Raw genomic sequence first — 27,279 nt, 5'->3', positions numbered from 1 at the left:
AGTCAATAAAGTGTGGCTCTGTTAAGGACTGACCTGTGTCTCCCAGGTGGTAACTATAGCTGGAAGAAGCAAAGGCTGTCGGAAATGAGCTTTACCTAGTGCCCAGGTAAGTTCATTAATCAGTAACTAAGAACAGTGAGGTTGTAAGTGCTGCTTAACTCACACAATTAGGGGTCACTCGCAGGCAAGATGGTCATCCAGTGGATCTTACAAGCAAGTTTACCTCACAGGGAAGGAGGAACAACAGTTCCTCCACTGCTGAAACAACAGACTACAAATACGTGAGGCCCTACAGCTCTCGGTACATATGGAGGTTCTACAAGGAGTGGAAACTCAACCAGTTAAAGCCATGAGACCCCAAACTTCATGGGGACAAGGACTAGGTTTCCTTCTTCCCACTGACTCGCATACTGCCCGGGGTGGAGTAGGATCTCAAACGTGGCTGAATGCAGGTAAAACCATCCAATAGTGACCTGCGGAGCATCTACTGGAAACCTTCCTTCCCTTCTCCGCCAACACTATTATAATGGTGGCAAGGCTCCATGTCGCTGCTTTATGCAAAATGGCCTCCCCATTCAAGTCACTGTGGATTGGTCCAGAAATGAGTAATGAACCATGCTGAACCCATGAGCCCTTTCTGTAAAGAATTTGGAATGAAAATTAAGAGATTCCAGCCTCTGATGCCTCTCCAGAAAGTAAGGAATATAAACTAAGAAGCAGTTGTTGGCCATTTTCTGCCAGGAAAGTGGCAAGCAGAAGAGGGGAGGGGTGGGGTTGGTCAAGCTTCCTAAGGAGATCCCATGCTGGTTCCAGTTCATTCCTTGTGCCCCGCTCCTTCCCTGTCCTTGGATTCCAGGATGTGTCCTCATCATTAATTCTCCTTTATGCTGTCATTAGCCCTAGTTGGTTTCTGTTACCACCAGAAGAGTCTTAACTGAGAGCTCTAAAAATATCAATGCCCCCTGCATCCCAAGTCCCATAGGGAAGGTAGGTGGGACACTGATAAAAGTAGCCCATGGTAACAAGGACATCCTCAGCTGCACAAACGTTTCACTTTTTCAGCTGCAGTTGGACAGCAGATCTTGAGCCCATCCCTCAAGGAACCTGCACCTATGTGCTAAGAGGGCATCCTAGGCCACTGTGATGGGCACTGAACTAAGAGTCAAAAGACCTGGATGCTGCCACCAACTTCCTAGGTGATCCTGGGCCAGCAATAGTCTTTTCTGTAAGGTGGGGCAATAATATCCAGCCTACCAGCTTCCTGGGGATAGGAAGATGCTTTGGGGAAGCAATGGTGATACTGCTGAGTGACTGGGGGAAATGCCAGCTTGGGAACCCCCCGTAGAGCTTGGGCATAACACAAATGCCCACAAAGGCCAAGCAGGCAGTGGACATGAGCAGAGCAGCCCAGATAGACACTGAGACCGAAATAGCAATGCCCAGAACAGCTACTGTCATTACCCCACTTTACAGAAGAGGAAACCGAGGCTCTTGAGGTCATCCACCAAGTTAGTTGCTGAGTTGGGACTCGCCCAACTCCAAAACATGTGCTCTTGACCACTGCCCCAGAGAACTGGGTGGGAATCACACTGCAAAAGGATACAATTGCTGGTAAGGTAAAGTGGTCAGAGGTAAAGTGATTGTTTTTACTCTGTTGGTACCAGAGTAGAATAGTACCATGTCATAGTAAATTTTGCATTTAGCAAGAAACCCACATAACGGGCAAATAATTAATCAAAGTAAATGTGGTCACTCAAATCATGACCAGCTACACACCCGCTTCTTTAGGATATGCAGCAAATGGAAGCTATTGTGACCTACCAAGTGAGTGGTAAAGCTCTGACATTAGTATTCGATGTTTAAATAAGAACCATCAAAAGGGCCAAAGGGGGGAAAAAAGTGTGAGACACTTGAGGAAATTCTATCCATAGTTCAGTCTCTGTATCTGATAGAATATAAGAAGAAGGCAAAATGAGGCCGTGATGATCTGTTAGCACTCAGCACCCCAGTCTCCATCTGACAAGGCTGATAAGGGCTGACCTTGAGAGCAGGGGTCTATCAGGCATTGCATGGGGGAAAACCTCTGGCTCTGGGTCAAAGGGGAGGGGCTGAAGATTCATGGACAGACCCCTCCTCCCAGTGAGAGGACGAAAAGGAAGAAGAAGTGCTGGAGGGGATGGATACCCCATTTGCCCTGATGTGATTATTATGCATTGCATGCCTGTATCAAAACATCTCATGTACCCCACAAATATATATATGCCTATTATGTGCTCACAAAAATTAAAAGTAAAATCTTTTTTCAAAAAAAGGAAGATGGAGAATGAGACAGAGAGCTAGATACACAGACAAAGGCAGAGAGCCCACAGCCTATATGCAACACAGAAAAACAGACCGAGACAGAAGACAAAACACACCTTTAAACAAAGCCAGACAGAGAGCGAGAATGAGATGAGTTAGAAAGATGGTGTGCTGGGGCTTAGAGACACAGAAAGCCAGAGTCATGGAGACAATGAGAGGGAGAGAGACAGACGCACGCAAGGTAAGACCCTGGGCTGGCTCTGAGGTGTCCTTCCTCCCTTTGCCTCTACCAACCCAGGTGGGCCCTGTTCATTCATACGTCCCAGCATTAGCTCTGAGTAATAATTACATGTGTATTCTCTAATTCCTTCCACCACCTATTATACTAGCACTCCTTCAATTAGAACTGTAACCTATTAAAAACACTTCTTTGTTGCCTGGGGGAAAAAAAAAGTCTTCTCATCCAGCTTGAGCTACATTAAAATTTCACACAGCTTCTGGCTGTCACAGGTCTGGCAAGCAAATGGTACCTATTCAGTTAAAACTTAACCCTGAGTGGATGGCATTATGGAGAGAAATGGTCGAGGAAGCACTTAGCACTATCAAAACCCAAGCCCGAACTCATAACTTTATTTAAATATGAATAAGCCTTCCTCTATCATTCCTGTGAGCTGACTGGAGACTTGGTGACTGCAGTGAGCAGGAAGAGCCTTGACTGGAGGCTCCGCTGGTCTCCAGTCCTTTGGTTAGGCTCCATGGACCGATGGATGAAGTGGGGAGGGAAAGAGATGGGTGGGACAGGGGTCAGAGCAAGAAGAAGATGAGGAAGGAGAAAGAAAGGGAGACAGGAAAAGGGAGAGAGGAGACACAGCATAGGGTCCTAAAGAGAGAGAAAGAGACAGAGATATATAGACAAAGATATTAGACAGCTCTATAGACAGAGAATGACAGCAAGAGAGAGAGACAGAGAAAGACAGGTGGGGTGAGACAAATTGAGAAAAGGGCAGAGGGCCATGGACAAATGGAGGGAGACAAACAATGAGAACTAGCAAGTCAGCCAAGTGAAAGCAGGCTGTGGTTCTCAGCCAAAAAGACATCCGGGTGCAGTAGCTCACGCCTGTAGTCCCAGCACTTTGGGAGGCTGAGGCAGGCACATCACCTGAGGTTAGTCATTCAAGACCAGCCTGGCCGACATGGTGAAACCCTATCTCTACTAAAAATACAAAAATTAGCCAGTGTGGTGGCGGGCACCTGTAATCCTAGCTATTCCGGAGGCTGAGGCAGGAGAATTGCTTGAGCCCAGAAGATGGAGGTTGCAGTGAGCTGAGATTGCACCACTGCACTCCAGCATGGGTGACAGTGCAAGACTCCATCTGAAGAAGGAGAAGGAGAGGAGGAGGAGAAGAAGATGAGGAGGAGGAGGAGGAAGGAGCCATCAAGAAAGAGAGAATGAAAAAAGACTTAGATCTTGCATGCCACAGAGATTTCCGCTAAAAACAAACCAAAGTGCCTCTCTGTGCCCACAGTGGGACCTGCCATTCCAATCCAGCCCTATCAACTGTGGCATCCGATGACTGTTCCTCTAAAACTGATTGAGTCAGTCGCTGCATGAAGCATCACATTCGGTGCTGAACGCGGAACAGAACGCCCCTCAGCACACAGCCCCACAGGGAACTCTCAACCCCGCCATGTCCACTGAGGCTTCCTGGTGAGACTCGGTACATCTAAGATTTTTCCAGCAAATGCTCGAAATGTTATTGGGTATACGAGTGAAAATCAACAAAAATCAGAAAACACTTAAGATGTGTGAGCCCTATTTATGCCTTATGTATTTTTATTCATTCAATTCTCATAACAAATCTATGAGGAGGAACTCTCACTGTCTGCATTTTACACATGGGAAAACAGATGCACAAAAACCTCACCTAAAATTATATTACTAGCTGCTGGACCTAGTATCAAAGCCCAAAAAGTCCTACTCCGGAATCTGAGCCCTTAACCAATGCACCATCCTGTTTATTTGAAATAATATAACATTAATACCTGAAAATCCACTCTGTGCCAAATATGATCCTGAGTACTTTACATGCACTCATTAATCCTCAGAGGGAGGATTTTGCTTAACTAGTCTCTACTCTGAATTGTTTCTACATATTACCTTATTTTATTTGACAAAAAAAAAATCACCATAATTTGGAAATTATTCATTCGTTTTGTATCTGCCTCACCCATTAAAATTAATTCTTGGACTTCCACTTCCATCCGTGAACTGGAATTGATCGACCTGCCCCAACTGGAAAACCAGGCAAAACCCATGAAACAACTGTTTCAGACACTAGAAAATAGGTAGAGATTAAGAAAAACATAAGGTACCCTCCTATGATTGCTATGTAGAGAAGAGGGCAGTAATAATCCCCAGTCATGCTGAGTTAAGGAGACAGAGAACAGAGTTCTGGGAAGTCAAGGCAACTGGAACTTGTGAGAGTGTGTTACAAGAGAGAAGGGTGCTGCAGGAAGAAAGAATCGCTACCATCTGCGGAGGGGTCTCCTGGAGGGAGCCTTCAGCTCAATACTTAACTGTGCACATAAAGCCAAGGGAAGGCTCACCAGAAAGAGTAGACTGAACAATTCTGGAACTTACTCAGAGCTAAAAATCGTCCATGCCCCCCTAGTCAGAGGGGAGTGACATTGGAATAGTGGGAGCATTGGGCAGAATCCTCAGAAGGGTTATGCCTTAATAGCAAGGATAAATGAGCCTGAGAAAAGGCTGCTCTGGACTTGGCTGGAAAGTATCAAATGGATCTACAAGCCAGAACAGAGTCAACACTCAGGGAATGTGGCAAAGCCCAGCACTTAGCAACATAAAATTCACACTACACAGGAGGAGCCAATAAAAGTTTTATTATATAAACAGGAGAAAAGTCAATCAACAGAAACCAACTCAGAAATTATGGAGATGATAGAATGATATATAGCAGGAAAAAAATATGTATGGACAGAAAATATTCAAGCTAAAAGATAATGGAATGATTCCTGGGCGCATCCCCAAGATAAATGAAAACATGTATCCATAAAGAGACATAAAAGCTTTATTCATACTAGCCAAAAGTTGGAAACAACTCACATGTCCATTAACTGGTAAATGGATAAACAAATTACAGTATGTCCATGCAATAGACTGTTTCTCAACAATAAACTACTGATACGTGCAAAAATGTGATGAACCCCAAAACAATTCTGCCAAGTGAAAACAAGACAGAATACAACTGTATGGATCTATTAACATTAGCTTCTAAAGAAGGAAAATTACAGTGATACAAGGTAGCTCAACAGTTGCCAGGGGCTGGCAGTGGATAAAGGACTGTCTTCAATGAGATAAGAAGGAATTTAGGGGATGATAGAGACATTCCTTATTTTAATTGTGTGGTTAGTGGTGATGTAACTATTCATACAACACACACTGAAAAATGGGTGAATTCTACTGTAAACTACAACTCAGGAAACAGAGTAAGAAACTAGACCTCATTTTCCAATTGTCCAGTACTATACTCCCAATATCTTCAATTCAATAAATATTTGTTCAGAGGCAACGAAAGGGAAGTGAAGGAGAAGGGAATCTGTGTAAGTTCATTTACCAATGTGTGCTCTACCACTAATCCTATTTAGTGAAGACACAGAGGTACTAAAGGTTTTGGTCATTTTCTCATGGTGTAGAACTGGTAAGTAGCATATATTATTTTGGGGTAGATAAAACTTACACAATTTCCCTAACTAGCCATGGGTTTCAAACCTTCCTCACAGCACTCCTGCTGCCTAGAAGGGCAACAATGTGGTGCAATGGCTCATGGCTGTGATACCAATAGGAACAGGAAACTGGGTAGAAGAGGGCAGTTCCCTGGCAAAGTGCCCCCCCTCCCAAGCCTGGAAACCCATGGCCCCAAATAAGAAGAGGCATTCCTTTTTTCACAACCAAAAGTTGCCTTTTGGCCTTCCATGCCCTCCTGTACCCATGTAAACCCCAAACCCCTGGCTCCAGGAAGAGATGAACAGAAGAGGAGAATAGCAGAATGGTGCAGCAGAGAAAAGAAAAGGAGTGTCTGTGCGCTGAGAGGAGTTCAGCTAGGGGCGGTCGGAGAGGACATCGGCCACTGGACAGCCAAACTCCACAGGAAGATCATCTTCCCACTCCATCCCCCTTCCAGGTCCCCATCCATCCTGCTGAGAGCCACTTCCACCACTCAATAAAACCCTCACATGCATCCTTCAGGTTCCTGTGTGACCTGATTCTTCCTGGATGCTGGACAAGGACCTGGGTACCAAGAGGACACTGAGCTGGTTAACACTTAAGCCATCACAGACAGCAAGGCTAAAAGAGCTATAGCACATGCACACTTGGGCTTTAGGAGGCTCAGGTCCCACCCCTGGACGCTGTTGTGGGTCCGGAGCCCAGATGCACTTGCCCCAGCTCCTGCACCTGCCCGTATGCGTGTTCTGCCTCCCATAAGGGGTTTGAGAATGCATAGCAGCTCAACAGACAAGCCATGATGTTGTCACACATCCTGCGAGGGGGGTCAGGGAACTCTGCTGTTTCAGCTGGACTTGGGGTGGGGGCAAAGGCACAGGTGCAAATCCTGCTCTGTCACTTCAGAAAGTCATTTAAGTTCCCTCTGACTCACTTTCCTTGTCTGTCAAAGGTGATCACAACTGCACCCATACCTCAAGAAGTCAGGAGTATTAATTAAAGCATTGCACTTAAAACACTTGGAACAATGCCTGGCCCCGCAGAACATGCTCAAAAAATGATTAGTTATTGGTTGTATTCCTCCTCCTCCCACCTCAGTTTTTCATGGAAAACCCCTATTCATCCTTCACGCCTCCCACGCAACATTGTTTCACAGTCAGAATTAACCACTTCCTCAAATATGTCCCATAACACTCTGTAAACGCCCCCTCTTAGCATATGCTAGCAGGGTTTGCATGGCTGTCTCTCAGATATGTTTGCGTATGTGCTTTTGAATGCCTGGGTTCTAGCACAAGTCTGGGAATATGAAGAATGCTTGAACAAATTAGTAAAGACCAACATATTATAGAACCCACTGAGGAAAGTGGTAAGTGCTGGTGAATTAGGAGTAAGAAAAAACAAGAGGTCACATCCTTGAAAAGAAAAGATCCAAATAGTTTTAAGCCCTTCAATCCTATTGGCCTATCCTGTTCCCCTTAAACACAGGCCTATCCTATTCCCCTTAAATACAAAACTCACCACAGAAGAGGTCGTCTAATTAAGAAGCTTTCGCGAACAATCTGTGTTATGGACAGAAGAGAAGGCTGCACGTCCTTCTGAGAAAACCGAACAGAAAACAACCCTTTTTCCACTCAGTGCATCTTATAATTTCTATCTCAAGAAACACTGAAAGGAGGAAGCGAGAAGCAGAACTCTATGAAAATTACATCCTATTCTGTATTTTTGCACCTTGAACGCACCAAGAGCAAATGTGTTATGTCAGTATTGGAGCCATTCTTCCAATCTGTGTGATAAATTACTCAACATCTTTTCCTTAATATACGTAAGCATTGATTAATATGTAAAATAAGCAGTTTGCTATTTTATTGTCATTCAAAGTAACTACTGTGTCGCCCTCGCTCTCACAAATAGTGTTTCAGGACTCAAATTAATGAAGCTGCGGCTGCAAATCTATTTTTGTCTTCACAGCTGTATTATATCAAATCTAGCCATACCCTTTCTTTGCCTAAGTCTTTAAACATGTGAGTGGGCTTGTATTAGTTTCCCAGGGATGCCTTAACAAATGACTGCAAACTTGTGGCTTAAAACAACAGAAATTTATTCTCTCAGTTTTGCAGGCCAGAAGTCTGAAATCAGGGTGTCAGCAGGGTCACACTTCCTCTGAAGGCTCTAGGGAAGAAACCTCTCTTGCCTCTTTCAGCTTCTGGTGGCTCCAGGAATTCCTTGGCTTCTGGTAGCACAACTTTCATCTCGAGATGCCTGCATCTTTATATGGCCTTCTTCTCTGTATCGCTCCTTTGTCTGTGTGTCTTAAGCCCCCTCTCCTTTTTTCTGATAAGAACATCAATTATTGGATTTAGGCACCACCGTAAATGCAGGATGACCTCTTCTCAGGATTCTTATTCACTTTTCTAAGGGACTAGGGGAACCCCTCACTTGGCTTCACTTTATTGCACCTCACAGATACTGTGTTCTTTTTTTTTTTTTTTAAGCCAGAGTCTCGCTCTGACACCAGGCTGGAGTGCAGTGGTGCAATCTCAGCTCACGCAACCTCTGCCTCCCAGATTCAAGCAAGTCTCCTGCCTCAGCCTCCTGAGTAGCTGGGACTACAGGCGCCTGCCAGCACGCCCAGCTGATTTTTGTATTTTTAGCAGAGACAGGGTTTCACCGTGTTAGCCAGGATGGTCTTGATCTCTTGAGCTTGTGATCCACCCACCTCGGCCTCCCAAAGTGCTGGAATTACAGGCTTGAGCCACCGCAGCCAGCCAGATACTGTGTTCTTTACAAATTGAAGGTTTGTGGCAACTCTTCATCGAGCAAGTCTATCAGCACCATTTTTCCAGCAGCATGTGCTCAGAGTCTCTGTCACATTTTGGTAATTCCCAAAATTATTTCAAACTTTTATTATTATTATTATTATATGTGTTATGGTAATCTGTGATCACTGATCTTTGATGTTCCTATTGTAATTGTTTTGAGGGTGCCACAAACGATGCCTATGTGAGATGCAAATTTAACAAACAGTGTGTGTGTTCTGACTGCTCCACTGACCAGTCATTCCCCTGTCTCTCTCCCTCTCCTTTGGCCTCCCTATTCCCTGAGATGAGACATGCAATATTGAAATTAAGTCTGTTAGTAACCCTAACATATTAGTCTGGTATCATGCTGCTGATAAAGACATACCCAAGATTGGGTAATTTATAAAGAAACTCACAATTCCATGTAGCTGGAGAGACCTCACAACCATGGCAGGGGTGAAAGGCATGTCTTACATGGCAGCAGGCAAAGAGGGAAAATGAGAACCAAGCGAAAGGGGTTTCCCCTTATAAAACCATCGGATCTCATGAGACTTATTCACTGCCATGAGAATAGTATGGGGTAGTCTTTCAATTATCTCCCACCAGATCTCTCCCACAGCATGTGGGAATTATGGGAGCTACAGTTCAAGATGAGATTTGGGTGGGGACACGGCCAAACCATATCACCTACAATGGCCTGTAAGTGTTTAAGTGAAAGGAAGAGTCCCACATCTCTCACTTTGAATCAAAAGCTAGAAATGATTAAGCTTCATGAGGAATGCATGTCAAAAGCAGAGAGGCCAAAAGAGAGGCCTTTGGCACCAAACAGCCAAGTTGTGAATGCCAAGGAAAAGTGTTTGACGGAAATCAGAAGTGTTAACTCCGGTGTACACACAAATGGTAAGAAAGCAAAACAGCCTTATTCCCCCATATTCTCTTATGTTGAGAAAATGTTAGTGGTCTGGATAGAAGTTTGAACCAGCCACAATATTCCCTTCAGACAAAGCCTAATTCCAAGGCCCTATCTCTCTTCAATTCTATGACAGCTTAGAGAGGCGAGGAAGCTAAAAAGAAAAGCTGGAGGCTGTCAGAGGTTGGTTCATAAGGCTTAAGTCAAGAAACTGTCTTCATAACATAAAAGTACAAGGTGAAGCAGTGAGTGGTGATGGAGAAGCTGTAGCAAGTTATTCAGAAGATCTACTTAAGATCTTTGATGAAGATGGCTATACATAAATAACAGATCTTCCATGTAGATGAAACAGTTCCATCTTCTTATATTGGAAGAAGATACCATCTAGGACTTTCATCGCTAGAGAGAAGTCAATGCCTGGCTTCGAAGCTTCACAGGATAGGCTGACTCTCTTGTTTAATGCTGCTGGTGACTTCAAGTTGAAGCCAGTACTCATTTACCATTCCCCAAATCCTAGGGCCCTTAAGAATGATGCTAAATCTACTTTACCTGTATTCTATAAATGGAACAACAAAACCTGGATGATAGTACCTCTGTTTATAGCACGGTTTACTGAACATTTCAAGCACACAGTTGAGACCTACTGCTCAGGGAAAAAATAAATCCTTTAAAAATATTACTGCTTATTGATAACACACAGTCACTTAAGAGCTCAGATGGGATATAAGGAGATTGTTTTCATGCCTGCTAGCACAACATCCATTCAGCATCCCATTGATCAAGGAGTAATTTTGACTTTCAGGTCTTATTATTTAAGAAATGTATTTCTTTTCTTAAATTTTTTTTTATTATTCTTTAAGTACTGGGATACATGTGCAGAACGTGCAGGTTTGTTACAAAGGTATACACGTGCCATGGTGGTTTGCTGCAGCCATCAACCCATCATCTACATTAGGTATTTCTCCTAACGCTATCCCTCCCCTAGCCCCCCACCCCCTGACAGGCCCCAGTGTGTGATGTTCCCCTCTCTATGTCCACGTATTCTCATTGTTCAACTCCCACTTACGAGTGAGAACATGCAGTGTTTGGTTTTCTGTTCCTGTGTTAGTTTGCTGAGAATGATGGTTTCCAGATTCATCCATGTCCCTGCAAAGCACATGAACTCATCCTTTTTTATGGGTGTGTATGTGCCATGGTGTATATGTGCCACATTTTCTTTATCCAGTCTATCATTCGTGGACATTTGGGTTGGTTCCCAGTCTTTGCTATTGTGAGTAGTGCCGCAATAAACATACGTGTGCATGTGTCTTTACAGTAGAATGATTTATAATCATTTGGGTATATACCCAGTAATGGGATCGCTGGGTCAATTTGTATTTCTAGTTCTAGATCCTTGAGGAATTGCCACACTGTCTTCCACAATGGTTGAACTAATTTACACTCCCACCAACAGTGTAAAAGCTTTCCTACTTCTCCACATCCTCTCCAGCATCTGTTGTTTCCTGACTTTTTAATGATCACCATTCTAACTGGTGTGAGATGCTATCTTATTGTAGTTTTTCTTTCCATTTCTTTAATGACCAGTTATGAAGAGCTTTTTTTTTTCATATGTTTGTTGGCCACGTATATGTCTTCTTTTGAGAACAGGACAGAATGACTTATTGTTTCAGGATGATATACACCAACTCTGCCCAGACACCTAAGGTCAGATAAACACTGGCCCCAGATCTGCTCTCTTTTGGGTCCAGGTCAGCCCTGACCTGACTGGGACCACTTCAGTCTGGAGTTGAGCCCACCCGGAGCTCCCAAGGTGCTTTTGGTGACCCAGGCCAGCAGCCAATCAGCACCTGGCATTCCTTGGGCCCCAGTTATTGGTTCATGTTCCAGCACATGACTGCAGCTGGACCAATCAGATGGGGCTTTCTGTAGCTGGGAAAGCACAATGACCCCAAGCCCTTGGTGGACACCCGGTCTGACGCTGGCAGCAGCCTCTGGCTTGGGAGTGACTTCCTTGCATCAAGAAGTGGGAGCCCAGAAAGGCTGGCAGCATTGGATTCAAACTTAGGGCCATGGGTTCCCAGTCCTTTCCAGTGGCTTCTTTCTCACACATGGAGCTTTCCACAGGTTCCTGTCTCATCTCATTTCCAGGTGGACTTGTGAACAAGAACGGGCTGAATTCAGCCATCACCTCATTTAACGTGGAGCTGTCATTCAGGACGTGTGTCTCCATCAGATGAAGCCAGCCTTCCTGCGCATGGCAGAGCCGGAGCCCCAGTCTGCATAATTGACTCCAGCAATTTCCTCTCCTAACTACACCTGCCACTCTCCTCCCTACCCTGAAAGTAATGGAAACTCAGCTTCCACAGCCACCATGCCATTCACACCACCTTCATGTCAAGAGGGTCACAGCATCTCCGAGAGGTCAGCAGGGAAGGTTCCAGCATCCCCATCACACAGAGGAGGAAGCTGAGGCCAGGAGGGCATCTGGCTGGCTCAAGATTACAAAATCTTCCCAGGGCAAGAACTTGCATCTTCTCTATTCTCAGTAAATATTTCTCCTGGGCTATTTTTCTTATTACTTATCTCAGTAAGGGTTGTTTTCAGACCCTGTACCTGCAGTATGGTTTTGTGATAAAGGGAAGAACTTGGGTCTTTTTCTGTGGGGGAGGGGGAGACGAGGTCTCACTCCGTCACCCAGGCTGGAACGCAGTGGCACAAAAATGGCTCATTGCAGCCTCGACTTCCTGGGTTCAAGCAGTCCTCTCACGTCAGCTCCTGAGTGGTAGGACTACAGGTGTGAGCCACCACACCCAGCTAATTTTTAAATTTTTTGTAGAGAGGGGGTCTCACCATGTTGTCCAGACTGGTCTTGAGCTCCTGGCCTCAAGCCATCCTCCTTCTTGGGCCAGTCTTTCTTGATCTGGAATCCTGGGCCTTCTACTAACTGAGTGGACTTGCATAAGGAACTGATTTTCTCAAAGACTCAACTTTATCATCTAAAAACAGGATTAATTTTACTTATATTCTTAGTACATTCTCCAAAAACCTGATACTGTAAGCCACATCACCCTGTTTTTCTTCCAATCATATACCATCATCTCAAATTAACCTACTAATATATTTGTTGTCTTAGCTCCTTCTATAGGGGAGGTTGGTGAGACAGGAACCTTGTTTGTCAAGTTCATTTGCCCTCTGCCTTAGAACATGGCTAAAAACAGTGGTTGCTGGAGAAAGGATTGGTGGATGAGTGAGTGGACCAACTGATAGCTTAATTAATACATCAATTGATTAGACTCATCTTCTTGATCTGTAATGCCTTGGAATTAACAATATTTGTTTCTAATGCTGATGTTCTCTGATACAAGAAAGTTCTGGCTCTCCTAAGTACTGTTTCTGTAAGTACTTCAGTCAATTTTTGAAGCCCTTTGTCAAATCAATGAATAAAGTCTACATTGTCAAGTGATATAAAGGTTTCCTAGTTATTTGGTATATGTATCTTGCATTTTCACTTCCACAAAAGTCTAAATTTAAGGAATTCACCTATACCATGAATTCAGGTTAGCCATAGATCATAGAGAATTCTCCAGACATTGAACAAAGATGCTCCTACCCATGTTTCTCCCCAAATCATTGTATTGATGATGTCAATGTGAATTCTGCCTTGGGTCAAATTTTTACAACTTTACAGAGTTCACCTAAGAAACCTGTAAGTTCTCCAAAGCAGAACTGTCTATCCCTTCCCTAGGTGGGAGAAGAGAACACACTGGCCACTGAGTTACAGGTGGCAGGGCCGAGCAAACAGACATCAAAGACAATCTCCCAAGTCACCTGGCAGATTCACTCATCCTGTGATAGCCTCTGATGCCAACTTCAGAGCACTGAGAAAGGCACCAAGAGGATTCAGCCTGTCTTCCTGTGCCTTTCCTCTTGAAAGGAAAGGAAGGATGGATGATTGGATCCTGATACCAGGTAAAATCAATTCTCTGAAAGCCACCCTGCTCATGAACAGTCCTGGTTATCTCACAAACCAGAGTCCACAGAATACGTCTGCCCTTCAAGCTACTCACAGGAGAGCCTTTTATCAGTGACCCTTCCTCTTTCCAGTAATCCTCTAACTCTAACCATCTCCAGCCCTTCTTAAGCCAGGTGACCCTCAGCATCTACTCAAACATCATCCCGTAAGAAAAGACTGTCTCCTTTGACCAACAACCTAAATTAGCCACTCAGCCAGTCACTGTCTAAACCATCACCCTGTTTTCTCCGCTTAACACCACTAATCAGTCTCTGAGATTATCTTATTTACTTAGCTATTTGTTGATCTCTGCAGTATCCTTAGTTCCTGGCACATAATAGGAGCTCAGTAAATATCCATTGAATAAATGAATGAATTTAAGCTATCCTGAAGCAAGGTGTCCAGTCCTTCCTTAAATGCATCCTACTAAACAAAAGCACAGTTGGATTGGTATCTTAATATAGACAGTAGATAGACAAGTGATGATAGATAGATAAGATAGATTGATAAGATAGGTAAGATAATTGACCCAGATGATATGTAATAGATGCTATACATCCAGCATCCATTCCCCTTTCCATGCTATCAGAACCCATTCGTTCAGATTGCAGGAAGCCCCTGATCTCAGGGAAGGCAGACCCCTATAGCAACCCCAAGAGGTGAATCATGTTTGGGGTAAATTGGTCACGGAGACCCCAGTCTCCCAGGTAAAGGATACATCCAGGGGCCGGCATGTAGTTCAACTCTGGGTAATAAGTGCAAGGGAGGCTACTTAGAAAGTAGGTAAACAGTTGGAAACATACAAAAATAACTATATATACATATATGTATATGAACATATGTATATATATTAGCATGCATATAAAGATAAACATGTCTAAATATGGGAGTAAGTGTGTATATGGTAACAAAGTGCTTTGTGCCAGGCACCGTTCTAAGAACCTGCCACATACAAGGCACTTAAGTCAAATATTGTTAAAGAGAGCGTTCTTGTTCCTTCGTCTTTCTTCCAGTCAAGAACAGAGATGTCCTGGCTAACACGGTGAAACTCCGTCTCTACTAAAAATACAAAAAATTAGCTGGGCATGGTGGCGGGTGCCTGTAGTCCCAGCTACTCGGGAGGCTGAGGCAAGAGAATGGCATGAACCCAGGAGGCGGAGGTTGCAATGAGCCAAGATTGTGCCACTGCATTCCAGCCTGAGCGACAGAGCGAGACTCTGTCTCAAAAAAAAAAAAAAAAAAAAAAAGAACAGAGATGTAATGTCTATAGTGATAATAGCTAATTTTTACCATGAGGCTACACATCTGAGGCAAAGGCCAAAAAAATCTCGGGGAAGCTGGCCCTGATGCTATACAGCTGCTGAAACAATCTCCAGATATCTTGTCACATGGGAATATAAACTCCAACTAGTTTGAGCTCCTATTCATACAGAACTGGTTTTCTCAAAGACTCAACTTTATGATCTAAAAATGGGATAATTCTTATATTCTTAGCACACTCTTCAAGTGGAAGACACTCTTCCACATCCCCCAGTTTTTTCTTCCAATCACATACCACCATCTGAAATTGGTCTACTGATATATTTGTTCTCTTAGCTCTTCCCATGAACTATGTTTAGTTTGTTTGCCCTCTTTCTCAGAACAAGGGCAGAAACAGTGGGTTCTAATCATAGGCTTTGACGTGCAGCCAAAAGCCTTTATAAATGATATAGACTAGTTACAGGCTTTGTGAAGTTCAGGTCAGGATAAAAGAACTTGGGACCAATTGGACATTAGCATTCTGTGAAATGCAACAAAAGATAAAGAACATGAAAAATCAGTTAACTGAGGAGATGAGTGGCAAAAAGAAGGTACAGGAAAACACTGTCAGATATGAGCAACAACTGACACCAATTCTGATGGCTCAAACAGAATTTCTGAATTGGTAGCTTTTTATTCCAAGTTAAAATAGGATTTCTTTAATGAACTAGAATATGTGTTAGACCTCTTCTCCAAAGATACAGATGTGCATTTGACAGCAGCCACCCAAGACAGCAGGTTGCTGTTATTTTTGTAGATCTCTCTGATTTTCAGATTTGCATGACAGCTTATCTTACCCTTGGGTTCCCCATCCATTTTAACACCCCCTGCAAAATACACATACGTATTCTCAAAAGCATTCCTTGTTTTAAATATATAAACATCAAAGGAGAAACTGTCTTACTTTCTGTTTCTTATGCAAACTCCACATCTCAGTTAGGGTAAGGGTCTGTGAAATGACTCTTATGCTTTATCTCAGCTGATATTCCTACACTTAACCTCTCTGAAAGACTGTACTGGGTATTTATTTTTGTTTTTCTTTCCTTTCTCTAAATCTGAAAGGAAACAGTTTCAATATTGTGCACTCTTTATTTTTTTCTAGCTTGATTCTCAAGAATCTTATTATTGCTGATATCCTGGGCCACATTTTAACATCCTCCAGCCTTCAACCAAAATATTACATCACTTGTTTTTATATTAACTTCAATGAGGTTTAATTTGCAACCAATAAAATATACCTATTTAAAGTTTACATCCACAGGCAGCCCTCACTTTGCAAGGTTCCAATATGCATGAATTTCAATTACCACAAGATGGTTAAGTAACATCAACCCCCCAACAAAACAGTTCAATTTTCAGTTTCCAAGTTTCCTTAACTGTAAGCACATAAAGTACAAACCTCATTGCTAGCCCTTCAGCCCACAAATCACTACATAAATAACAGATACACATCATGATGAGCGACCAGTCACATCCATCATTTCACATTCTCTTGGTGACTGGTTGTCGTGCATCCATTATTCAATTCACACACAGACAGCAAAGTATATCATTGTGTTGCCTCCTGGTCCCCCAGTGATAAAACCACCTGACACACACTGAAAAATTGATAATCAAAAGATGAAACTCACCAACAAAGATGAAAGTGCAGCAAAGACATATAAAGTAAAATTAAATGGTGAAAGTAACATTAAAATTAACTGTAAATGGAGTCGTGGAAGAAATAGCTGACTGAGGAAATGGCACTCCCACCGTTCAGGGAACTATAGACATGCAGCCAAGAGAATGTGAGGACAGTGAACTCAGCAACATAAATGAGAAAAGTGGTTGTAACTGAGAGGAAGAAAAGTCCCAGAGGATGTGACACCAGCCAAGAAACCTCACATTAAAGGGATTCTTGGAGATATTTCACAGCATTCAAAGTGCAAAGGACAAAATGTTGGAGGTTGGTTCAACATTATAGAACAGTATGACAGTCTGCCAGTGCAGAGAAAAGCCCGCTGCATATCATAAGTCACACCATTAGGAGAGCTCAAGCAGTATTAAACTACTGTTGATAAATCTTTTTTTTTTTTCTTGTAAGCCGGAGTCTCATTTTGTCGCCCAGGCTGGAGTGCAGTGGTGCGATCTTGGCTCACTATAAGCTCTGCCTCCCGGGTTCACGCCATTCTCCTCCCTCAGTCTCCCAAGTAGCTGGGACTACAGGTGCCCGCCACCATGCTCGACTATTTTTTTTGTATTTTTAGTAGAGACAGGGTTTCACCATGTTAGCCAGGATGGTCTTGATCTCCTGACCTCGTGATCCACTCGCCTCGGCCTCCCAAAGTGCTGGGATTACAGGCGTGAGCCACCCTGCCCAGCCTACTGTTGATAAATCTTATACAAAGAAATAAACGATTTTAATTCTCAATGTTGCTAATCTTTTAAATTACAATATGCTAAATAAATATTACAATTTTACTATTTTTTCATTTCCCTGTACATTTATAATCAACAAGGAGAGTTTGTACTGTTCTCACAAGACTTTTTAAAGGTCACAGAACAGTCACAGTTTTCTTTCATTCATTATTAATATTGAACAGTTTGAGCTTGCACAGTCATTTTCATGGCCCCACACTACCATGCAAAGCGAGGGCCACCTGTACTTAAAGCAACAGTATTAAATGGCATTTGGATACTGTTGCCTGTCCAAGGCTTTGGAAAAGGACTTGTTATTCTCCATTACGAAGGGAGATTAGCAAATTAGAAAGCTGTTAAAAACAGTAGAATCTGCTCTTGACCTAATCAGAAATGTTGAAAGAGAATTAAAATATTCTCCCTATGTGATTCAGTTTCATTTAACACAAAGCTCATGCACTGTGTAAACTCATCGTAACTTCTGGGATGAGTCTCCACTACACTCAGTCTTCACGACTTTCCTCCTGCAGACCCCACCCAATGTGAACTATCCAACTTCCAGTGCCATAATCCTCATCGAAATTCAGAGCCTCCCCAGAGCCCCAGCAAATCTGCTCATAACCCCACTCTGTGCTCTCCTAACACCCCAGACAGGGCTGGTAGCACACTTGCCACAACCACAATCACATCATCAAGTACGTTACTGGTTGCTTCACATCAGCCTTCCCTGTCAGATCACAAGGACGAGGCTCTTTGTTCCTTTTCCTCTCCGTTGCATCCTACAGCCCAGCCCTGGGACTGGCATCTACTAGGTGCTCATTTAACATTCATTAAATGCTGTTGAATGAATGACTGTTCTGGGCCACTGCAGGAAATAGTACATTCCCTAAAGGGTATTCAGTACAGAAAAGCTATTAGTCCCTAAATAACCCATACAAATTAGAAAATGATCCCTCTTCCATCCCTCACAAAATTGTCATAATATACCAATTTGGGTACAAGGCACTTTCTTGCCATGTGCTGTACAACTGTCCCAGTAAAATCCTAAATCTACAACATCTAGAATGTGAATAAAATCGCCTTAAACATGCCATGAGCAGTGTGCAACCTGCACAACCTTACTCAGCAGTCCTAAGTGTGTTTAGACATGCTTAGGCTGGGAGGCCACTCAATGAGAACAGAAGCTGATCCTACTGCAGCCAGGCCAGATGGCCCTGTGCCGCTCTCCTGACTCCCAGCACAGGGACATGTCTGTCATTCCCCATGCATTCCAGAGTGGCTTCATCTACTGACACATTACAGATGCTAAAACCACAAAAAATGGATTCCAAATAAAATATTAAACAATGAAACTACAGATGTAGAAAGTTACCCACATCATGACGTCAAACCACCATGCAAAAAGCTGATACAACAAATCTTATAAAGAAATCAAACAGTGACATTCTGGAAAAGCTAGACAAAAGGAAAGGAGCCCCTTCTGGTTGAGGAAGGCATGGGGAGGGGCCCAGGAGTGTGATGAGGTAGCTTTTGCAAGGCGACTTTTGGGTTTCTTTCAATGGGACTGCATCCTACAGTGACTCTCTGGGGATTAGGGACTCTGCTTTGTCTAGATGACAGCTCCAAATCATGGTGTCCCCATTACATGGTTAGACAACAGAACAAGGCTAAGGCAGCTCTGCTCCTGCCCTTCCAATGCCTCAGACCCCAGGGCACCCCCCTCTGTCTCTGCCTAGAAAACGTGCAGCCACTGGCAGTGACCAATACACCTTCAGGAACCCATTAGCCTATATTAACCCTGGAGAAGAACAGAAGCTTGGTTCTCTTTCTCATTTGCAATCCTGTGGGAGGCACAAGCTATTTAACATTTTCCTTAGGAGCTTAGAGCCAGCTACAAACACAGGGCCACGATCTAATAACATAATCATTATTTTTTCCTGATTTTCATCTGTGAAGAAAATTATATAGGTTATTTTATCAGATGGTGTTTTAAATGAGCTTGAGTGCTCATATATAATGTACAACAGTAGGAGCTATTACTGAGAGAAACTCAGGAGGAATTGAGAGGTTATTTTTTCTTTGCATGGAGGAGGCTGTGATAAGAGATGTAAAAAGAAACCATTTGTCATCTCATGGCAAATAGGCAGAAGAGACTGTCCTCAGCCTAGACCCTAACAGATCACATGTGTTTCTGCTTCTCCTCCTCTTGTGTTGCCACCAGGACCATGAAAATAATGTGCCAGACTAGATCCCTGGTCCTGGAAGAAGAATGAGAGACCCATGGCATAGAAGTTCCCCAGCTGAGCCACCCCAGATGAACCCTGCTGGCTCAACTGTCCCCAAGTGACCAGCCCTTGCATAACAGAAAGTAAAAGACTGTTGCTCCAAGCCACTGAACTTGAGGGTATTTTATTATACAAAAGTAGCAACCAATACAACGATAAAAATGAAAACAGCAAAAGGTTAAAAGGTTAAAATGAGCATCATCTTGTTTTTAAAAAAAAAAAAAAGATAGATGTGGAGAAAATAAACCAGAAATAGATGTGTCAAAACTTGTCTCTAGGCAATAGATTATTTTTATTTTATTCTTCCTTATGAATGTCTATGTTTCACAGATTTTCTAGACTAAGAAAAAAATGTTGAAAAATGAAATTATTAGCCTCAATTTCTGCATCATTGGTACAAAAGAAATGGAAAAGGGGGTTTTAATGTATGCTAGAGCTAGAAAGTAGAATTTAATGGAAAGGAAATAGGATCTGGGGTCAAAAGCCCAGAGCTTAATTTCTGTCACACTCGCCCCGATCCGTCTACAAGGTACTTCTCCAAGCCACCAACCAGTAAAACGAAGTTAAGGCTCCTAACAGGATTGTTGTAAGAATTAAGTATGAAAAATATATACAGAAAAGCCATTTAATGACGAATTAAACCAGAGTAACTCAACATCTGGCAACGAGGCCCAAGAATACACATGTTAAACCAGCTCCTGGGCCAGGCATGGTGGCTCATGGCTGTAATCCCAACACTTTGGGACGCCGAGGCAGGCAGATCACCTGAGGTCAGGAGTTTAAGACCAGCCTGGCCAACATGGTGAAATTCTGTCTCTACTAAAAATACAAAAATTACCTGGGCGTGCTGGCACATGCCTGTAATCCCAGCTACTTTGGAGGCTGAGAGAGAAGAATCACTTGAACCCGGGACGTGGAGGTTGCAGTGAGCCATGATTGCACCATTGCACTCCAACCTGGGCAACAAGAGGGGAACTCCATCTCAAAAAAATAAATAAATAAACTAGCTTCCCTAGTTATTCTAAAGCCCACTAGGGAAGAAGAACCACCAGCCTAAATTACCAAGAGTTTTTAAAAGAAATGCTGTGCTATTACTCTTAGATATATGTAATACCCTAATCAGCCTAAAGAAGAATATTCTTTCATTCATCAAAAAGTAGTCTGAAAGTGTCCTGGGGAAATTTGTTTAAACAGAAAGAAAAATATAAATTGGTAATGGGAAAATTAATATCCCTTTAGGGCTATGTTAATACGTATGTTAGTACCTAACTATCTATGTTAATATATCAGTCAGAGTCCAGCCAGGAGACAGAAACCACACCAGTAACTGCACAGAAATGCAGTAATTTGATCAGGAAATTTTCAAAATAAGAATTACTAACTAATAAAAGATGGAGAACTAAGACCTAAAACCATGAAAACCCTAGAAGAAAACCTAGGTAATACCATTCAGGACATAGGCATGGGCAAGGACTTCCTGTCTAAAACACCAAAAGCAACGGCAACAAAAGCCAAAATTGACAAATGGGATCTAATAAAACTAAAGAGCTTCTGCACAGCAAAAGAAACTACTATCAGAGCAAACAGGCAACCTACAGAACGGGAGAAAATTTTTGCAATCTACTCATCTGACAAAGGGCTATTATCCGGAACCTACAAAGAACTCAAACAAATTTACTAGAAAAAAACAAACAACCCCATCAAAAAGTGGGTAAAGGATATAAACAGACACTTCTCAAAAGAAGACATTCATATAGCCAACAGACACATGAAAAAATGCTCATCATCACTCCCATCAGAGAAATGCACATCAAAACCACAATGAGATACCATCTCACACCAGTTAGAATGGCAATCATTAAAAAATCAAGAAACAACAGGTGCTGGAGAGGATGTGGAGAAATAGGAACACTTTTACACTGTTGGTGGGACTGTAAACTAGTTCAACCATCGTGGAAAACAGTGTAGTGATTCCTCAAGGATCTAGAACTAGAAATACCATTTGATCCAGCCATCCCATTACTGGCTCTATACCCAGAGGATTATAAGTCATGCTGCTATAAAGACACATGCACACGTATGTTTATTGCGGCACTATTCACAATAGCAAAGACTTGGAATCAACCCAAGTATCCATCAGTGACAGACTGGATTAAGAAAATGTGGCACATATACACCATGGAATACTATGCAGCCATAAAAAAGGATGAGTTTGTATCCTTTGTAGGGACATGAATGCAGCTGGAAACCATCATTCTCAGCAAACTATCGCAAGAACAGAAAACCAAATACTGCATGTTCTCACTCATAGGTGGGAATTGAACAATGAGATCACTTGGACACAAGAAGGGGAACATCACATACCAGGGCCTTTTGTGGGGAGGGGGGAAGGGGGAGGGATAGCATTAGGAGATATACCTAATGTAAATGACGAGTTAATTGGTGCAGCACACCAACATGGCACATGTATACATATGTAACAAACCTGTACGTTGTGCACATGTACCCTAGAACTTAAAGTAAAATTAAAAAAAAAAATACAGAAATAGCCCATGGAAGGAGCAGCTACCACCTCTAGAGCTGAGGGAGAGTACCCAAGGAACAAACAGAAGGAGTGCCTGCCCCCTAGCCTGAGGTTCAGCCCTCATGAGTGGGTGTGGCTGCAGCCTACGGGATGGTGGGGAAGTGTGCTGGGTGTCTTGAGCCACAGCTGGTCCTCAGCTGGTAAGCAGAGTCACACTCAATGGATGGCCCTTGCAGGCTCTGGGAGCTGTGCAGCAGGAACAAAAAGAAGAAGATACCAAAATCAGGAGGAAAAGCCTCTGATGTGCCTCACCCTGATGTGCCTCACACTGTCCCTCCAGCATCCTCTGCTGGAAAGGCCCAGTATTGCACCAGCTGACAAAGGAGAAATGTTTACAGGGTCCAGCTCCAAGACCACAAAGCACGGAGAGAAGGATGGTGTAGGAGATGACCAACAACAAAATGACAACTGGCATGTGCTCATTCTAGAAGGTTCAAGAGCATCTGTGCACAGAGTACCATCACACCTCACAGCACGATGTCTAGTGTCAATTTTTTCTCTCTACTGGGTGTTCAAAATCTGTGATCAGTAAACAACTAACATTATTGAAAGGCTTGATAAAGGGTTACAATTCTTAATTTCTGCAGAATGTAAACTTTCAGGGGAGGAAATGAAAACAGAAGTTAAGTAACGTGCTTAACATCACACAACAAAGTAGGGATAAAACAAGAAATAAAAATTGTCTCTCAGGCCAGTGTTCTTAAGAGCTTCCATCATATGTGTTTCCCATGAGTTCTTTAAATCAAGAGAGTGGTGACTGAGTAAGCCTGAAAGATTATAAAATGCTTTGTGCTGTGTTCCCAGTGAGCAGAGAGACCTGAAATTCATTTTCAAGGAGGGAACTGTGTGCATGTTTTCCACCTTCTTTCTTCAATAGAGCGGGAACAAGCACCATTACCTCCTACCTATGATGCCATGAATTAGCAACTTCTCAAAGATCTCCTTAGCTCACACAGCAGGATCTGAAAGAGAGGCTGTTTTCTAGAGACCTCAGAGCCTGGGTGGGTTCAGCAGAGCCGAGGAGGTAGACTCACTGAAAGTCATTAGCCTTCTTCATTAACAATGGAGATTAACCTGATAAATGCTTAGCAGCTGTTTCAACACACTGCTTGTTATCACAAGCATAATGTATCTCCACAATGATAAACAATACATCATGGCAGCTGACAAAGTCTGGCCTATGAAGTGACATTTTCAGATGTGGCTTATATCAAATCATTTATTCTTAGAAACTTCCTTGGAACCAATCATTTCCCATTGCTAAAGGCAACTTTAGAGAGAATCTCTGATGACAATAAATATGGCTAAGTATCAAAACTTCATTGCTAATTCATGATGCAACCCAGAACTCCCAAGTTATTTTCTCACAGGGTAACACAGGAAACTGGCTAAGGGGCTCCCCATCAAAAACGGCCTATGTACTTCCACTTTTTAATAACCCTACGCCTCCTTCCTAGCATAAGCCACCATCGTGTCTTGCCTGGACCTTTGCAAAAACCTCCAATCTTGTAACCCTCAGCCCATTTCCCACACAGCAGCCAGACTTCCAGATAATTTCTCAAACATAAATCACATCAGCTCCTCTGCTCAAACCCTCCCGTGACTTCCCACATTCATAGAAAAACATTCCCTCCCTTCTATGGCCCTGCAAGGCTACCAGCATCTCTGCCCTCATCTTTACCATGTCCCCTGGACTCTTGACATCGAGACCACCAGCTTTGCACCTGTTCCTGGAACACTCTGAGTCTTCCGTGTCTCTCAGCCGTCCCACACTTTTCATACCAGGGACTGTCTTCTCACCCTTCAATCCTTAGCTTAAAGCCACTTTCTCATAGGGTATGTTTTTCAAACTGTGAGTCACAATCTATTAATGGGTCAGGAAATCAACTTAGTAGACTCAATCATTTTTTAATAAAAAAAAAGTAGAGTTGTGGTCATCATTATATTCATTAGTATTAATTTTTGGCAACCAAATAGTCCAAGATATCTGCCCGCATCTGCAACATGATAGGAGGTATTTCCTGACCCCCCAATGGCTTGGGAAGGGGAGGCCTATGACTTACCACCAATGAGTTGTGAAAAGAAGTGACATGTGTGACTATCAGCCCAGAGCACTCAATTGCCAGGCAAGACCCTCCAGAGTTCTTTTTCCAGGTGTGCCCCATTCACTCCACATAGACAGTTGGGATTGCTGGAGCCTTTGGTGGGGACAGACCTCTCTGCCTTCCCTTCTCTGTGGCCCCAGGAGACATAGTGGGCTCAGAGGAGGAGCTGAAAGTATATAGACAGTAACTCTCATTCTTGAAGAGCTCCCAATACCAGGAATCATCCAGAAAATACCAGATAAAAAGGAATTTCAAAAGCAGCAGGAAAGCATAGCTCAGTTTCCTTTAAATATTGCTTCTGGGCCATGTGCTAACTCAGGGCTGCACACGGGGCAGCAGGCAGACAGATCACAGAGTTGGCTGTTTCTTGGCATTCCTGGACATCAGGGTCTAGAAACACTGCTGGGCACCTGGAGCCAGGGACCACTGGCCCGGGGATGAGAATTCCTGAGCTGAACCCATCCTGCCTCATACTGAGTAACCCTGGGGAAGGCCCTTTGGGGCTTCAGTTCCTCACCAGCTACATGTTGAGGTTTTGTTAGATGCTTTCTTAAGTCATGAACCTCTTCTCTCTGGGGACTTCCGTTCATGGCAGCATGAAGTGCCTGGATTATTCCTCCCACTAACAGTAATTATAAAACTAAGCATAATTGTTTTTAAAAATAATAAGTTTTTGGACCCACTGGGAAACAACCAACAGCAGGCAGGACCTTGACAAGAGTTTACTCACAAGAGACTGAAACTGCATCAGAGAAGACCAGCTGTTGTATCCTGTAACCTGCCAGGCACAGAAGGCGTTTAAGCTTGAAGTGACAGAGACCAGAAACCAGGACTTGAGAGAAACTGGCAATCTGGGGGACATGTAGGGACTCTGAAAGCCTGGGGACCACAGAAAGGATAATTCCCTGAATCTGAGTCTAAACTCTGCCAAAGTCTTGTTTTCACACTGAACTACTCAGGATCAAGGGAAACCTGCAAAGAGCCAGGCTTAAAAAGCAGCAAAACCAGGGAGGCAAATTTTGCAGTTTAAGTCTAGACAAGTTAACTACCTACCAGAACAACAACAACAAAAGACAAAAATCCTCAGAAGGGCCGGGCGCAGTGGCTCAAGCCTGTAATCCCAGCACTTTGGGAGGCCGAGACGGGCAGATCACGAGGTCAGGAGGTCGAGACCATCCTGGCTAACACGGTGAAACCCCGTCTCTACTAAAAATACAAAAAATTAGCCCGGTGTGGTGGCGGGCGCCTGTAGTCCCAGCTACTTGGTAGGCTGAGGCAGGAGAATGGCATGAACCCAGGAGGCGGAGCTTGCAGGGAGCTGAGATAGCGCCACTGCACTCCAGCCTGGGCAACAGAGCGAGACTCCATCTCAAAAGAAAAGAAAAGAAAGACAAACTTGCCTAGGGCTGGGATTGGGGATAGAAATTTATGGCAAATATATATGTATATTATATATATGTGGGAACTTGGGAGGTGATGGGTATGTTCTGTTTCTTTATTGTAGTGGTGATTACACAATTGCATTCATTTGCTAAAATTCCCAGAATGATATACTTAAGAAGGGTTAATTGTATTATATATAAGTTATGCCTTACAAAAGCTTCTACCAAAAATATATACATATACACTTTTCCCAATCTCCTGAAGGCTTTAGAAGCCAGAACTCTTTGAACTACAAGCGAAGGAAACTTAACATTTATTGGCTTAATCAAAAAAGTCACCCACAGACTCCTGCAAGTGAAAATTCCAAATGTAGCTTGGGTATGTCTGGATCCAGGGATTCAAAGAACCCACCAGGAATCTGTTCTCATTATCTCTTGTCTCTTCTTCATTTTTGAGGATTTCACTCCTAGGCAGTCTCTCCCTTCATGGTGGCAAGATGGCAGCTGGAAGCCCCTTCAAGCGTTCCAGCAAAGGACCAAGGACTGATTATTGTTGAACCATCTTAATCACAGTCACACTGTACACAGTGACACACAGTGGTCAGGGAGAGGCAATATGCTGGTCAGCTAAAACAGGACCGTGTCGGCACCAAATCTCATGTCTGTGTGGCAGAGAAAGGTATTTCCCCAAAGGAATATCATGGTGCCATGACCAGAAGAAGACAGAATTCATCTAGAGCAGGTGAAGACAGTGGACATCCACACTGGTGTGTTCTGGTTGGGAAATGCAGAGCAATCTGCGCCTTCATGACCACCTGCCCTATTCTAAGGATGTATCCTAAATGATCTATCGTTTGTGTGGCCCTTCCTACTGTAGAGAATACCAGAAAGGTTTATCGCAGCCACAAACTGCAAAGAGTTCCTATAAGGCTCTTCTTAACTAATTTACAGGCAGCAAGCACAGCATTCAGCAGTCTCTGACTCGCTTTATTTATACAAACATTAATCTTGGAGAGCGAGCTGCATGTGTAGTCCTTGACCCAGTTCAGCAGCCTGGGGTCACTTCATTTCCATTAACGTTGAGCCTCCTCCCTTTGTGATTATGGTTGCCCCCACAGCCCTGGAGGTCACGCTTACTCAGTATTAGGTAATCTCTCTCTCCCAAAAAACAAGCCTACAGTTTATATTCTGTAAATCACACAGCCATTTGACCCATAGGAGTAATCAATTAAAAGATAAGTTCTGCTTACCCAGTTTCATGGCTTTGATTACTATTGTTTTCTGGAAAGACAAGAATATTGCTAGATATTCAGCACTTACTGTATTATTTCATATTCACAGCAATACCAAGATGTCTGCAAAGTCATTCATTCATTCAGGGTCACTGTGTCGGCCCTGCATAATCTGCCCACACTCTACACCCACTGCTCCTCTGACCTCAGCCCTACCACTCTCCCCTTCGCT

At 43.3% G+C, this 27,279-nt stretch overlaps 1 protein-coding gene across 9 annotated transcripts in view; it reads right to left on the bottom strand.

Annotated features, from left to right (window-relative positions):
* TMEM132B (transmembrane protein 132B) overlaps positions 1-27,279 on the bottom strand; it is a 507,637-nt gene that overhangs the window by 81,515 nt on the left and 398,843 nt on the right. The window contains exon 1 of one of the 9 annotated variants that reach the window (XM_077955788.1): positions 7,562-7,695. The exons of the other annotated variants lie outside the window; for them this stretch is intronic. The gene's annotated coding sequence lies outside the window, so the exon portion shown is untranslated. Of the gene's footprint in view, positions 1-7,561; positions 7,696-27,279 lie in introns of those variants that run through there. 9 annotated transcript variants of the gene reach the window in all.

The sequence above is a fragment of the Macaca mulatta genome, chromosome 11 (assembly GCF_049350105.2).
Source record: "Macaca mulatta isolate MMU2019108-1 chromosome 11, T2T-MMU8v2.0, whole genome shotgun sequence".
NCBI lineage: Eukaryota > Metazoa > Chordata > Mammalia > Primates > Cercopithecidae > Macaca > Macaca mulatta.
The sequence above is the reverse complement of the archived record's forward strand: the minus strand, read 5'-3'. Positions and strand labels throughout refer to the sequence as shown.